This window comes from Bos indicus, chromosome 10 (genome assembly GCF_029378745.1).
Source record: "Bos indicus isolate NIAB-ARS_2022 breed Sahiwal x Tharparkar chromosome 10, NIAB-ARS_B.indTharparkar_mat_pri_1.0, whole genome shotgun sequence".
Classification (NCBI taxonomy): domain Eukaryota; kingdom Metazoa; phylum Chordata; class Mammalia; order Artiodactyla; family Bovidae; genus Bos; species Bos indicus.
Window position 1 is genome coordinate 72,105,758 of NC_091769.1, and position 12,962 is coordinate 72,118,719.

General features: G+C 41.1%; 1 protein-coding gene across 3 annotated transcripts in view; it reads left to right on the plus strand.

The window, feature by feature from the left end:
- Positions 1-2,049: 2,049 nt before the first annotated feature.
- Positions 2,050-12,962, plus strand: part of PCNX4 (pecanex 4) — a 66,111-nt gene continuing 55,198 nt past the window's right edge. For 2 of the 3 annotated variants that reach the window (XM_019969007.2, XM_019969009.2), the window contains exon 1: positions 2,051-2,512. The gene's annotated coding sequence lies outside the window, so the exon portion shown is untranslated. Of the gene's footprint in view, positions 2,513-12,962 lie in introns of all 3 variants that reach the window. The other variant, XM_019969008.2, reaches the window with a different exon arrangement.

Below are 12,962 nucleotides of genomic sequence, written 5' to 3' on the forward strand. Positions count from 1 at the left end.
ACTTTATTTTTTTGAGCTCCAAAATCACTGCAGATGGTGACTGCAGCCATGAAATTAAAAGATGCTTGCTCCTTGGAAGAAAAGCTATGACCAATCTAGGCAGCATATTAAAAAGCAGAGACATTACTTTATCTACAAAGGTCCTATAGTCAAAGCTATGGTTTTTCCAGTAGTCATGTATGGATGTTAAGAGTTGGATGATAAATAAAGCTGCGTACCAAAGAATTGATGTTTTTGAGCTGTGGTGTTGGAGAAGACTCCTGAGAGTCGCTTGGACTGCAAGATCCAACCAGTTAGTCCTAAAGGAAATCAGTCCTAAATAATCATTGGAAGGACTGATGCTGAAGCTGAAACTCCAATACTTTGGATGAGAAGAACTGACTCATTGGAAAAGACCCTGATGCTGGGAAAGATTTAAAGCAGGATGGGAAAGATACAACAGAGGATGAGATGGTTGGATGACATCACTGAGTCAAGGGACATGAGTTTGGGCAAGCTCTGGAAGTTCGTGAGAGACGGGGAAGCCTGGTGTGCTGCAATCCATGGAGTAGCAAAGAGTCATACAGGCCTGAGCAACTTAACTGATCCTTGGATTAAGTCACCACTCTTTTTCATTCCTCCTGGCCATTTTACAATGGACCAGATGTATGGGTTTAAGATTAACAATCACCAGTTGCTTTTCCCTCACGCATATGGAACAGAAGCTAATTACTGCCCTCCCTTGCGACTCAGCTAGTGAAGAATCCGCCTGCAATGTGGGAGACCTGGGTTCCGATCCCTGGGTTGGAAAGGTTCCCTGGAGAAGGTAACTGGCTACCCACTCCAGTATTCTGGCCTGGGGAATTCCATGGATGGTACAGTCCATGGTGTCGCAGAGAGTCCAACACCACTGAGTGACTTTCACTTTCCCTGGATCTGGGTGCTGATAATTGATCAGACCAAAGACACATTCCAGAAATTCAGGACAATGGAGCAGGACGTTTATTGAAAAAAAGTCCAGAGGTCTCAGAGGTCTACACTGACTGCCTAGTAATTTCTACCTCATTATCGCCATGGATGGTGCAAAGGGTTTTCTTCCACATAATTTCAATAAACTACACTATTCCTCTGGATAGATTTGTATCTTTTTTTTATTAGCCTTGGCTTTCTTTTCAGTTCAGTCACTCAGTCCTGTCCGACTTTGCCACTCCATGGACTGCAGCACGCCAGGCTTCCCCATCCATCACCAACTCCCAAGCTTGTTCAAACTCATGTCCATGGAGTTGGTGATGCCATCCAAACATCTCGTCTTCTGTCCTCTCCTCCTCTTGCCTTCAATCTTTCCCAGCATCACTTCAGTCGTGTCCGACTCTGTGCGACCCCATAGACGGCAGCTCCCCAGGCTCCGCCGTGCCTTGTATTCTCCAGCCAAGAACACTGGAGTGGGTTGCCATTTCCTTCTCCAATGCATGAAAGTGAAAAGTGAAAGTGAAGTCGCTCAGTCGTGTCCGACTTCTAGCGACCCCATGGACTGCAGCCCACCAGGCCGCTCGGTCCATGGGATTTTCCAGGCAAGAGTACTGGAGTGGGGTGCCATTGCCTTCTCCGAGCAGCAATAATAGTCCGCCATTATTTAAAATATAGCTTTTTTAAAAAATTGGAAAACGTAACTTTGGCTGACTTTATTAATAAACAGATACCTTGGTGGCATGTTTCACTTATGGGTACTTTGGTTCATAGTATTTAAAATGCAGTCACAAATCCACTCCTGGGGGAAAAATACAATAAAGGGGCGACAGCGAACACGTATATGTATGAAGTATCACTTAAACGCATTTATTACCGTCAGTGTATTGGGTGGCGACGGCCAAAGTGCGGCTGTGGTTAACGTAGGTCGCGGGACCCTGAGCGGTTGAAGTCTCACTACACCCAGACTCGTCAGTCAAACCACTTACTGCTACACGCTCTCAAAATGGCGCCGGCTCTTAAAATCTCTCTATCAGCCTGAGCCCTCTACTCTCCGGAGGAACGTCGCGTCACCAGGGCAACGACGCTCTTGCGTAGAGGCGCGACGCGGGTGAAAGTTCAGAGCTAGAGCGGCGATCCCCCACCGCCGTTTCTGGGCTCTAGGCGAGGCCCGAGCCCACGCAAGTCCCATAGTCCCGGGGCACGCGAGCGTTGGCCCAGAGCTGGAGCGATCCGAGCGCGCCTCTCCCCACTCTCGGCCTTGCCTGGTCAGGCTGAGGCCCAGAGGTAACCTCAGGCCGAGGGGCGGGACGAGCCGAGCGCGCGGCCCGCCCCCGAGGTCCGTTCCGCGCCCTGGGGCGCCTGCTGGAGTTGACGTTAGCCATGGAAACGAGGTGCCGGTCGCGACGCCACCGCGGTGAGCTGGTTGCCGTGGCCGCCACAGTTCCTCTGCCTTGGCGTTCGGACCGCAGGCAGCCTTCCGGCGGGAGCGCGCACCCCGGGTATACCTGCAGAAGTGCCCTCACCGGGATGCCTTCGCTTCGCCTCTTCCCTCAGGTGACTCCAGGTACGTTGGATCCCTGATACCCACCTTGGCCGCCTTAATTTCCAAGCCTATGCAGAGTGATGATTGCATTTTTTAAGACATGAGATGAGCTCTGTCTCTAGAGTTCATCAATCTGGTGTGCTTTTAACTTCTTTCGTAAGGCTTCTTTAGACTGTTGAATTTTAGTATTTTATTTTTGAGAGATACTTGGGAAATGGAAAATGGCCCTTTCAGTCTTGGTTTAGGAATGGGCTTGTTAGCCAACTAAAGATTACGAACTATGGCCCTTACTACTGTATTAATTTTCTCCTTTTCTCCACTTTTGCTCTAAATCAGTCAAATCACGGACTCCTCAATAGGAACAACTCTTTCCCCACCGATCTGCACTGTCTCTCCACAATCCTGTGTTTATCAAGGACCAACATTTACTTCAGTGAAGTCTACTCTGCCAGAAGTTACTTAATCAGGCCTCTGAATTGTTTTTTTCTCTTATTCACTTGTATAATCTTAGGTGGATTTTTTTCTCATTCCTGCAATTAGGGCAGAGCCCATCCTTTATATTATTGGATGTCTACCATCACCCATGCCAAATCTTCACATCTTTATCATAGCCATCAAAGCCAGTTCAGATGTTGCCATTTTAGTCGTTTAATTGTTTGGACACCTGACCATCACTTTATTTAATATCCGACTTAAAGAACTGCCTGCTAGTTATTAGCTGCCACAGAAAGTACCAGGTGGGGGACCTTTTCTGTTTCTTTCTTTTGTAAGAACTTTATTGAGATTAAAATTCATATTCCATACAATTCAAATTTAAAACATTTTCATCACGCCCCCAAAAAGCTCTGTATCCTTTAGCAGCCATTCTCCCTGTCCCCACCAGCCCTAGGCAAACCCTAATCTGTTTTCTGTCCTTATAGATTTGCTCTGGATGTTTCACATAAATGGAATTGTACAGTATGTGGCCTTTTGTGATTGGCTTCTTCCACTTAGCATTCTGTTTTTAGGGTTCATTCATGTTGTATTAATAGCGTGCATCAGTATTTCACTGTTGTTTGTAGTCTTATTAATATTCCAATGTATGGCTATATCTGGAGAAGGAAATGGCAGCCCACTCCACTGTTCTTGCCTGGAGAATCTCATGGACAGAGGAGCTTGGCAGGCTGCAGTTCATGGGGTCACAGGGAGTAGGACACGACTGAAGCGACTGGGCATGCACCTATGGATACATCACGTTTTATTTCATCTGTTGATGGCCATTTATGTTGTTTCCATTTGAGGCTATTAATAATATTTCTTCTATGAATGTTCATGTACAAATACTTGTGTAGACTAATGTTTTCTTTTCTCATGGGTAAGTACCTAGGAATGAAACTGCTAGGTCATATGGGGTGTGTGTGTGTGTGTGTGTTAGTCACTCAGTTGTGTCCAACTCGTTGAGACCCCATGGACTGTGGCCTGCCAGGCTTCTCTGTCCATGGAATTCTCCAGGCAAGAAGACTGGAGTGGAATATGATAACTATGTTTAGCCTTTTAAGGAACTGCAAGACTATTTCCAAAGCAGCTGTACCATTTTACATTATCATTTGAGTGTTCTGATTTCTCTGTAGCTTTGGCAGTACTTCTTATTGTTTGTCTTTTAGATAGCCAGTCAAGTGGATTTGAAGATATCTCATTGTGGTTTTGGTTTGCACTTCCCCAATGAGTAATGTTGTTGAACATCATTTCGTATGCTTATGTTAGCCATTTGTATATTATCTATGGAGAAATGTCTATTCAGATATTTTGGCCAGTTTTAAATTATTTGTATTTTCATTAAGTTGTAAGACATTTTTCTATATTTTCTACAAGTCCCATAACGAATATATAATTTGCAGAAATTTTCTCCCATTTGATGAATGGTTTTGCCTTTTTTCCATTACCTTTTACTTTTTATTTTATTCTACTTTTCTTTAATTGGGTTATAGTTGTTTTATACTGCTGTGTCAGTTTCTGCTGTACAGCAAAGCGCATCGTCCATACAGACATATGCCTCCTCTTTTTCGGATTTCCTTCCCATGTAGGTCACCACAGAGCACAGAGCAGAGTTCCCTGGGCCATACAGTAGGTTCTCATTTGTTATCTGTTTTATATATAGTAGTGTATATATGTGAATCCCAGTCTCCCAATTTGTCCTACCCCCACCCCTGCCTTGTTTTCACTTTCTTGATGGTGAGAACTTTTTCTTTTAGACACTTTCCCCTCTTGTATGTGTTTGTCTTATCAAGTAGTCCTACCTGCCATTGCCATGCTGGCTTAGGTAACAAAAGCTTCCTATTTTGACATTTGTAGATTTCTCTCAGGCCCACCCTTCTCTGAAAACCCCTTTTCCAAATTTATCCTTCTGTTTCTCAATTCACGCACAAAAAACCCCCAAAACTTCCATTTCATATGTCAGTAGCTTGGTGTGATTGAAAAACTCTTAGATGTAGGCCATTTTGTTTTCCTAACATGAAGTTTATCTTTTTTTATTGAAGAATAATTGCTTTACAGAATTTTGTTGCTTTCTGTCAAACCTCAACATGAATCAGCCATAGGTATACGTATATCCCCTCCCTTTCAACCTCCCTCCCATCTACCTCCCCATCCCACCCTTCTAGGTTGATACAGAGCCCCTGAGCCTCTGTTTGAGTTTCCTGAGCCATACAGCAAATTCCCTTTGCCTATCTATTTTACATATGGTAATGTAAGTTTCCATGTTACTCTTTCCATACATCTCACCCTCTCCTCCCCTCTCCCCATGTCCATAAGTCTATTCTCTATGTCTGTTTCTCCACTGTTGCCCTGTAAATAAATTCTTCAGAACCATTTTTCTAGATTCTATATGTGCATTAGAAACAATATTTATCTTTCTCTTTCTGACTCACTTCATTCTGTATAATAGGTTCTAGGTTCATCCACCTCATCAGAACTGACTCAAATGCATTCCTTTTTATGGCTGAGTAATATTCCATTGTGTATATGTACCACAACTTCATTATCCATTCATCTGTCAGTGGGCATCTAGGTTGCTTCCATGTTCTAGCTGTTGTAAATAGTGCTTCAGTGAACAATGTGATTCATGTGTCTTTTTTAATTCTGGTTTCCTCACGGTATATGCCTAGGAGTGGGATTGCTGGGTCATATGGTGATTTTATTCCTAGTTTTTAAGGAATCTCCATACTGTCTTCCATAGTGGCTGTATCAGTTTACATTCCAACCAACAGTGCAAGAGCATTCCCTTTCCTCCACACCCTCTCCAGCATTTATTGTTTGTAGACTTTTTGGTGATGGCCATTCTGACCAGTTTGAAGTGATATATCTCATTGTGGTTTTGATTTGCATTTCTCTAACAATGAGCAATGCTGAGCATCCTTTCCTGTGTTTGTTAGCCATCTGTATGTCTCCTTTGGAGAAATGTCTGTTTAGGTCTTTTTCACACTTTTTGATTGGGTTGTTTGTTTTTCTGGTATTGAGTTGTATGAGCTGCTTGTATATTTTGGAAATTAATCCTTTGTCAGTTGTTTCATTTGCTGTTATTTTCTCCCATTCCAAGGGTTGTCTTTTCACCTTGCTTATAGTTTCCTTTGCTGTGCAAAAGCTTTTTACGTTTAATCAGGTCCCACTTGTTTACTTTTGTTTTTATTTCCATTACTTTAGAAGGTGGGTCATAGAGGATCTTACTTTGATTTCTGTCATCAAGTGTTCTGCCTATGTTTTCCTCTAAAAGTTTTATAGCTTCTGGCCTTATATTTAGGTCATTAATCCATTTTGAGTTTATCTTTGTGTATGGTGTTAGGAAGTGTTCTAATTTCATTCTTTTACATGTAAATGTCCAGTTTTCCCAGTACCATTTATTTAATAGGCTGTCTTCGCCCCATTGTATCTTCTTGCCTCCTTTGTCAAAAATAAGGTACCCATAAGTGCATGGGTTTATTTCTGGGCTTTCTGTCTTGTTTCATTGGTCTATATTTCTGTTTTTGTGCCAGTACTGTACTGTCGTGATGACTGTAGCTTTGTAGTATAATCTGAAGTCAGGAAGGTGGATTCCTCCAGCTGCATTCTTCTTTCTTAAGACTTCTTTGGCTATTCAGGGTCTTTTGTGTTTCCATATGAATTGTGAAATTTTTTGTTCTAGTTCTGTGAAAAATGCCATGGGTAATTTGATAGGGATCACATTGAATCGGTAGATTGTGTTTGGTAGTATAGTCGTTTTCACAAAATTGATTCTTCATACCCAGGAACGTGAAATACCTCTCCATCTGTTTATGTTGTCTTTGATTTCTTTCATTAGTGTCTTATAATTTTCTGTGTACAGTTCTTTTTCCTAACATGAATTTTTTTGTCTTCCGAATTAGTAAAGGTGATTATGCTTAGAAAAGTAGAACTTTTGTATATTTCCTTTCATATTTTAAAAATAATTTAATTTTTTTATTTTGGCTGTGCTGGTCTTTCTTGCTGCGCAGGCTTTTCTCTAGTTGCAGAGAGCTGGGGCAGCTCTCAAGTTGTGGTGCACAGGCTGTTCATTGCCATGACTCCTCTTGTTGTGGAGCACAAGCTCTAGGGTGCCCAGGTTTTTGTAGTTGCCACATGTGGGCTTACTAGGTGCGGCTTCTGGGCTCTGGAGCACAGATTGAATGGTTGAGGCGTACAGGTTTAGTTGCTTCCCAGCATATGGGATCTTTCCAGACCAGGGATTAAACCTGTGTCTCCACTGGCAGGTGGATTCTTCACCACTTAATCACCAGGGAAGCCCCTCCTTTCAAATTTCAAAAAAAAAATACTTTTTTGGAACATGGCTGGGCACATTCTATTCATTACTGACAAAGATTGTGTTGGCATTTTTAAATATAACAGGAATTTCTTCTTCTTGACAAATTTAATTTTTTTTAATATTTTTACTTGTAAACTTTCTGTTCTTTGCTTACTCTGTGATCTTGATAATGAAAATTAAAATAATTCCAGAGTTGCTTTTAACAGTAACAATTATTTGGGAGGAAAATTATCTCTCTTCTACTTGGTGTAAACTCCTTTGAGTCAGACAGCAGTGTTTGTACCATCACCTAACACGTTGTAGATCATCAAACGTTATTCCAGTGTTTCAGTTCAGTTCAGTTCAGTCACTAGTCATGTCCGCCTCTTTGCGACCCCATGAATCGCAGCACGCAAGGCCTCCCTGTCCATCACCAACTTCCAGAGTTCACTCAAACTCACGTCCATTGAGTAGGTGATGCCATCCAGCCATCTCATCCTCTGTCGTCCCCTTCTCCTCCTGCCCCCAATCCCTCCCAGCATCAGAGTCTTTTCCAATGAGTCAACTCTTCGCATGAGGTGGCCAAAGTACTGGAGTTTCAGCTTTAGCATCATTCCTTCCAAAGAAGTCCTAGGGCTGATCTCCTTCAGAATGGACTGGTTGGATCTCCTTGCAGTCCAAGGGACTCTCAAGGGTCTTCTCCAACACCACAGTTCAAAAGCATCAATTCTTCGGCGCTCAGCCTTCTTCACAGTCCAACTCTCACATCCATACATGACCATTGGAAAAAACGATAGCCTTGACTAGACGGACCTTTGTTGGCAAAGTAATGTCTCTGATTTTGAATATGCTATCTAGGTTGGTCATAACTTTCCTTCCAAGGAGTAAGCATCTTTTAATTTCATGGCTGCAGTCACCATCTGCAGTGATTTTGGAGCCCAGAAAAATAAAGTCTGACACTGTTTCCACTGTTTCCCCATCTATTTGCCATGAAGTGATGGGACCGGATGCCGTGATCTTCGTTTTCTGAATGTTGAGCTTTAAGCCAACTTTGTCACTCTCCTCTTTCACTTTCATCAAGAGGCTTTTTAGTTCCTCTTCACTTTCTGCCATAAGGGTGGTGTCATCTGCATATCTGAGGTTATTGATATTTCTCCCGGCAATCTTGATTCCAGCTTGTGCTTCTTCCAGCCCAGGATTTCTCATGGTGTACTCTGCATAGAAGGTAAATAAGCAGGGTGACAATATATAGCCTTGACATACTCCTTTTCCTATTTGGAGCCAGTCTGTTGTTCTATGTCCAGTTCTAACTGTTGCTTCCTGACCTGCATACAAATTTCTCAAGAGGCAGGTCAGGTGGTCTGGTATTCCCATCTCTTTCAGAATTTTCCACAGTTTATTGTGATCCACACAGTCAAAGGCTTTGGCATAGTCAATAAAGCAGAAATAGATGTTCCTCTGGAGCTCTCTTGCTTTTTCCATGATCCAGCGAATGTTGGCAATTTGATCTCTGGTTCCTCTGCCTTTTCTAAAACCAGCTTGAACATCAGGAAGTTCACGGTTCACATATTGCTGAAGCCTTGGTTGGAGAATTTTGAGCATTACTTTACTAGCGTGTGAGATGATTGCAATTGTGCGGTAGTTTGAGCATTCTTTGGCATTGCCTTTCTTTGGGATTAGAATGAAAACTGCCCTTTTCCAGTCCTGTGGCCATTGCTGAGTTTTCCAAATTTGTTGGCATATCGAGTGCAGCACTTTCACAGCATCATTTTCCAGGATTTGAAATAGCTCAACTGGAATTCCATCACCTCCACTAGCTTTGTTGGTAGTGATGCTTTCTAAGGCCCACTTGACTTCACATTCCAGGATGTCTGGCTTTAGGTCAGTGATCACACCATCGTGATTATCTGGGTCGTGAAGATCTTTTTTGTACAGTTCTTCTGTGTATTCTTGCCACCCCTTCTTAATATCTTCTGCTTCTGTTAGGTCCATACCATTTCTGTCCTTTATCGAGCCCATCTTTGCATGAAATGTTCCCTTGGTATCTCTGATTTTCTTGAAGAGATCCCTGGTCTTTCCCATTCTGTTGTTTTCCTCTGTTTCTTTGCATTGATCTCTGAGGAAGGCTTTCTTATCTCTTCTTGCTATTCTTTGGAACTCTGCATTCAGATGTTTGTATCTTTCCTTTTCTCCTTTGCTTTTCACTTCTATTCTTTTCACAGCTATTTGTAAGACCTCCCCAGACAGCCATTTTGCTTTTCTGCATTTCTTTTCCATGGGGATGGTCTTAATCCCTGTCTCCTGTACAGTGTCACGAACCTCAGTCCATAGTTCATCAGGCACTCTATCTATCAGATCTAGGCCCTTAAATCTATTTCTCACTTCCACTGTATAATCATAAGGGATTTGATTTAGGTCATACCTGAATGGTCTAGTGGTTTTCCCTACTTTCTTCAGTTTAAGTCTGAATTTGGTAGTAATGAGTTCATGATCTGAGCCACAGTCAGCTCCTGGCCTTGTTTTTGTTGACTGTATAGAGCTTCTCCATCTTTGGCTGCAAAGAATATAATCAGTCTAATTCGGTATTGACCATCTGGTGATGTCCATGTGTAGAGTCTTCTCTTGTGGTGTTGTAAGAGGGTGTTTGCTACTACCAGTGCATTCTCTTGACAAAACTCTATTAGCCTTTGCCCTTCTTCATTCCGTATTCCAAGGCCAAATTTGCCTGTTACTCCAGGTGTTTCTTGACTTCCTACTTTTGCATTCCAGTCCCCTATATTGAACAGGACATCTTTTTTGGGGGTTACTTCTAAAAGGTCTTGTAGGCCTTCATAGAACCGTTCAACTTCAGCTTCTTCAGCGTTACTGGTTGGGGCATAGACTTGGATTACTCTGATATTGAATGGTTTGCCTTGGAAACCAACAGAGATAATTCTGTCGTTTTTGAGATTGCATCTAAGTACTGCATTTCGGACTCTTTTCTTGACCATGATGGCTACTCCATTTATTCTGAGGGATTCCTGCCCGCAGTAGTAGATATAATGGTCATCTGAGTTAAATTCTCCCATTCCAGTCCATTTCAGTTCACTGATTCCTAGAATGTCGACATTCACTCTTGCCATGTCCTGTTTGACCACTTCCAATTTGCCTTGATTCATGGACCTGACATTCCAGGTTCCTATACAATATTGCTCTTTACAGCATCGGACCTTGCTTCTATCACCAGTCAAATCCACAACTGGGTATTGTTTGTGCTTTGGCTCCATCCCTTCATTCTTTCTGGAGTTATTTTTCTACTGATCTCCGGTAGCATATTGGGCACCTACTGACTTGGGGAGTTTCTCTTTCAGTATCCTATCATTTTGCCTTTTCATACTGTTCATGGGGTTCTTAAGGCAAGAATACTGAAGTGGTTCGCCATTCCCTTCTACAGTGGACCACATTCTGTCAGACCTCTCCACCATGACCCACCCGTCTTGGGTGGCCCCACGGGCATGGCTTAGTTCATTGAGTTAGATAAGGCTATGGTCCTAGTGTGATTAAATTGACTGTCTTACTTGGATTTCTCTTACCTTGGACGTGGGGTATCTCTTCACGGCTGCTCCAGCAAAGCACAGCCGGTGCTCCTTACCTTGGACGAGGGGTATCTCCTCACCACCGCCTCTCCTGACTTTGAACGTCCACAATGTTTACATTTGTGGAAAGTACTAATTTATCATTTAGCTGTTTCTCTGTGAAAGGAAGAATTTAGTCTAACAACTATTAAAATGTAATGGTTAATCCTTGCCAGCATCTTCTAACAGTGCTTCAAGAGCAAGTTAACATAATGGGGGGAAAGGGTTGTAACATAAGTCACAGTTAATATCCTTCATATATAAAAAGTTTTTTAAAATAAGAAGGTGAATACTTCAGTAGAAAAGAGGCCAAGGACATGAGGCAATTACAAAAAATATGTGACATTTACCTACACATACAACATATATACATACATGTAATGAATATTCTCAGAGAGATAGAGCATATTTATAAAATAATAATAGTATTCTATAAAAAGCAATATTTAGGGATGAAAAAGTGCTTTTAGAAGTTAAAAATAGGAGAGCAAAGATTTACTGTAACTTGATGTTCCTCAAAGTACAACAGAACTTTAGTAGAGGTACAGTGAACAAGTGCTCCTTGGATATCACCTCATACCTGTTAGGATAGCTGTTAAAAAAAAAGATAGCAAGTGTTGGGGAGGATGTGGAGAAATTGGAACCTTCCCACTGTTAGTGGGAATACAAAATGGCACATTGCACAAAAGTAGTACAGTGGTACTGAAAACATTTTATGAAGAGTCCTTGAAAAATTAAAAATGGAACTGCCATGTGATCCAGTAATTCCATTTCTGGGTATTTATCCAAATGAATTGAAAGCAAGATCTTTCAATATATTTGCACTTTCTTGTTTACTGAAGCATTATTCATAATAGCCAAAAAGTAGAGGAAACCAAGTGTCCATCATCTGATGAATGGATAAAGAGCATGTGATATGTACATAAAATGGAATATTAATAAGCCCTAAAAAAGAAATCCTGCCAGATGTGACAACATGGATGAGCCTTAAAGACATGATAAATTATATAAACAAGTCACAGAAAGGCAAATACTACATGATTCCACTTACATAAGGTATCTAAAATCATCAAAGTCCTAGAAACAGGGAATAGAATGATATGCCAGGCACTTGGGGGAGGAATAAATGGAAAGTTACTATTTAGCAAGTTTTAGTTACACAAGATGAATAAGTTCTAGAGACTTACTGTACAACATTACCGTGGTAGTTAACAATGCTGCATTGTACACTTAAAAATCTAAGAGGGTAGATCTTATGTTAGTATCTTTTTCATTAAGAAAAAATTCTAATCTAGTGGAAAATAAATGTGTGGATTCAGTGAATGAAACCAACAATAAAAACAGTATGCTAGATTTTTTTTTTTTAAGTAACCTTTGCTAACCAAAATCAGGCAATTGCTAAAATTTCTATTTCTAAGAATTCTTTTTGTCAAATATAGAGAACTATGAATTCAGAATAATCCCCCCAAACTGCCACTTTTTGTTATCTCTTTCTTTGTTTTAAGGGATTTTCAGGCTGATATCTTGCATGATTACCAAAGTTAAGATTTTGGTAACTAAGTACTCCCATCTGTACCATTGCCAAATTGATCTCTGTTTCCTTTTGGGTAACCGGTAAAAAATGTGACTCAGATTCCAAATAAAGCAACCTATTTATGGCTGTTTTGTCGGCCTGCTTTCAGAGTAGCATATGAAGAAAGCATACGGCTTAAATCATTGTTGTGGCAACCATCTTTATCCCTTAACTTCTCTTTTCACAGCTTTTACATTTTTTTCCCCTGAAGCCTTGAGCCATTATTCATTTTAACATATTGTAAGTAGCAGCCATATAAATACATTAGTCTGTCTTTAACAGTCTCTCAAAGTGTGCCAAATTTTCATTTAGGGAGTTAGTTTTAATCTGATTCTATTTTTCATGCTAGTAATCCAGATTAGGATTTAGAAAATCTGTCTATATAAATGTAACTGTCATTTCATACAAAGGTGTTTTTAAAGTAATCCAGGATCTGTAATAAAGTAAAAGCCAAACAGTACTAATTTATCATAATTTTTGCCTAAATGAATTTACAGCATTTGTCATGTAATA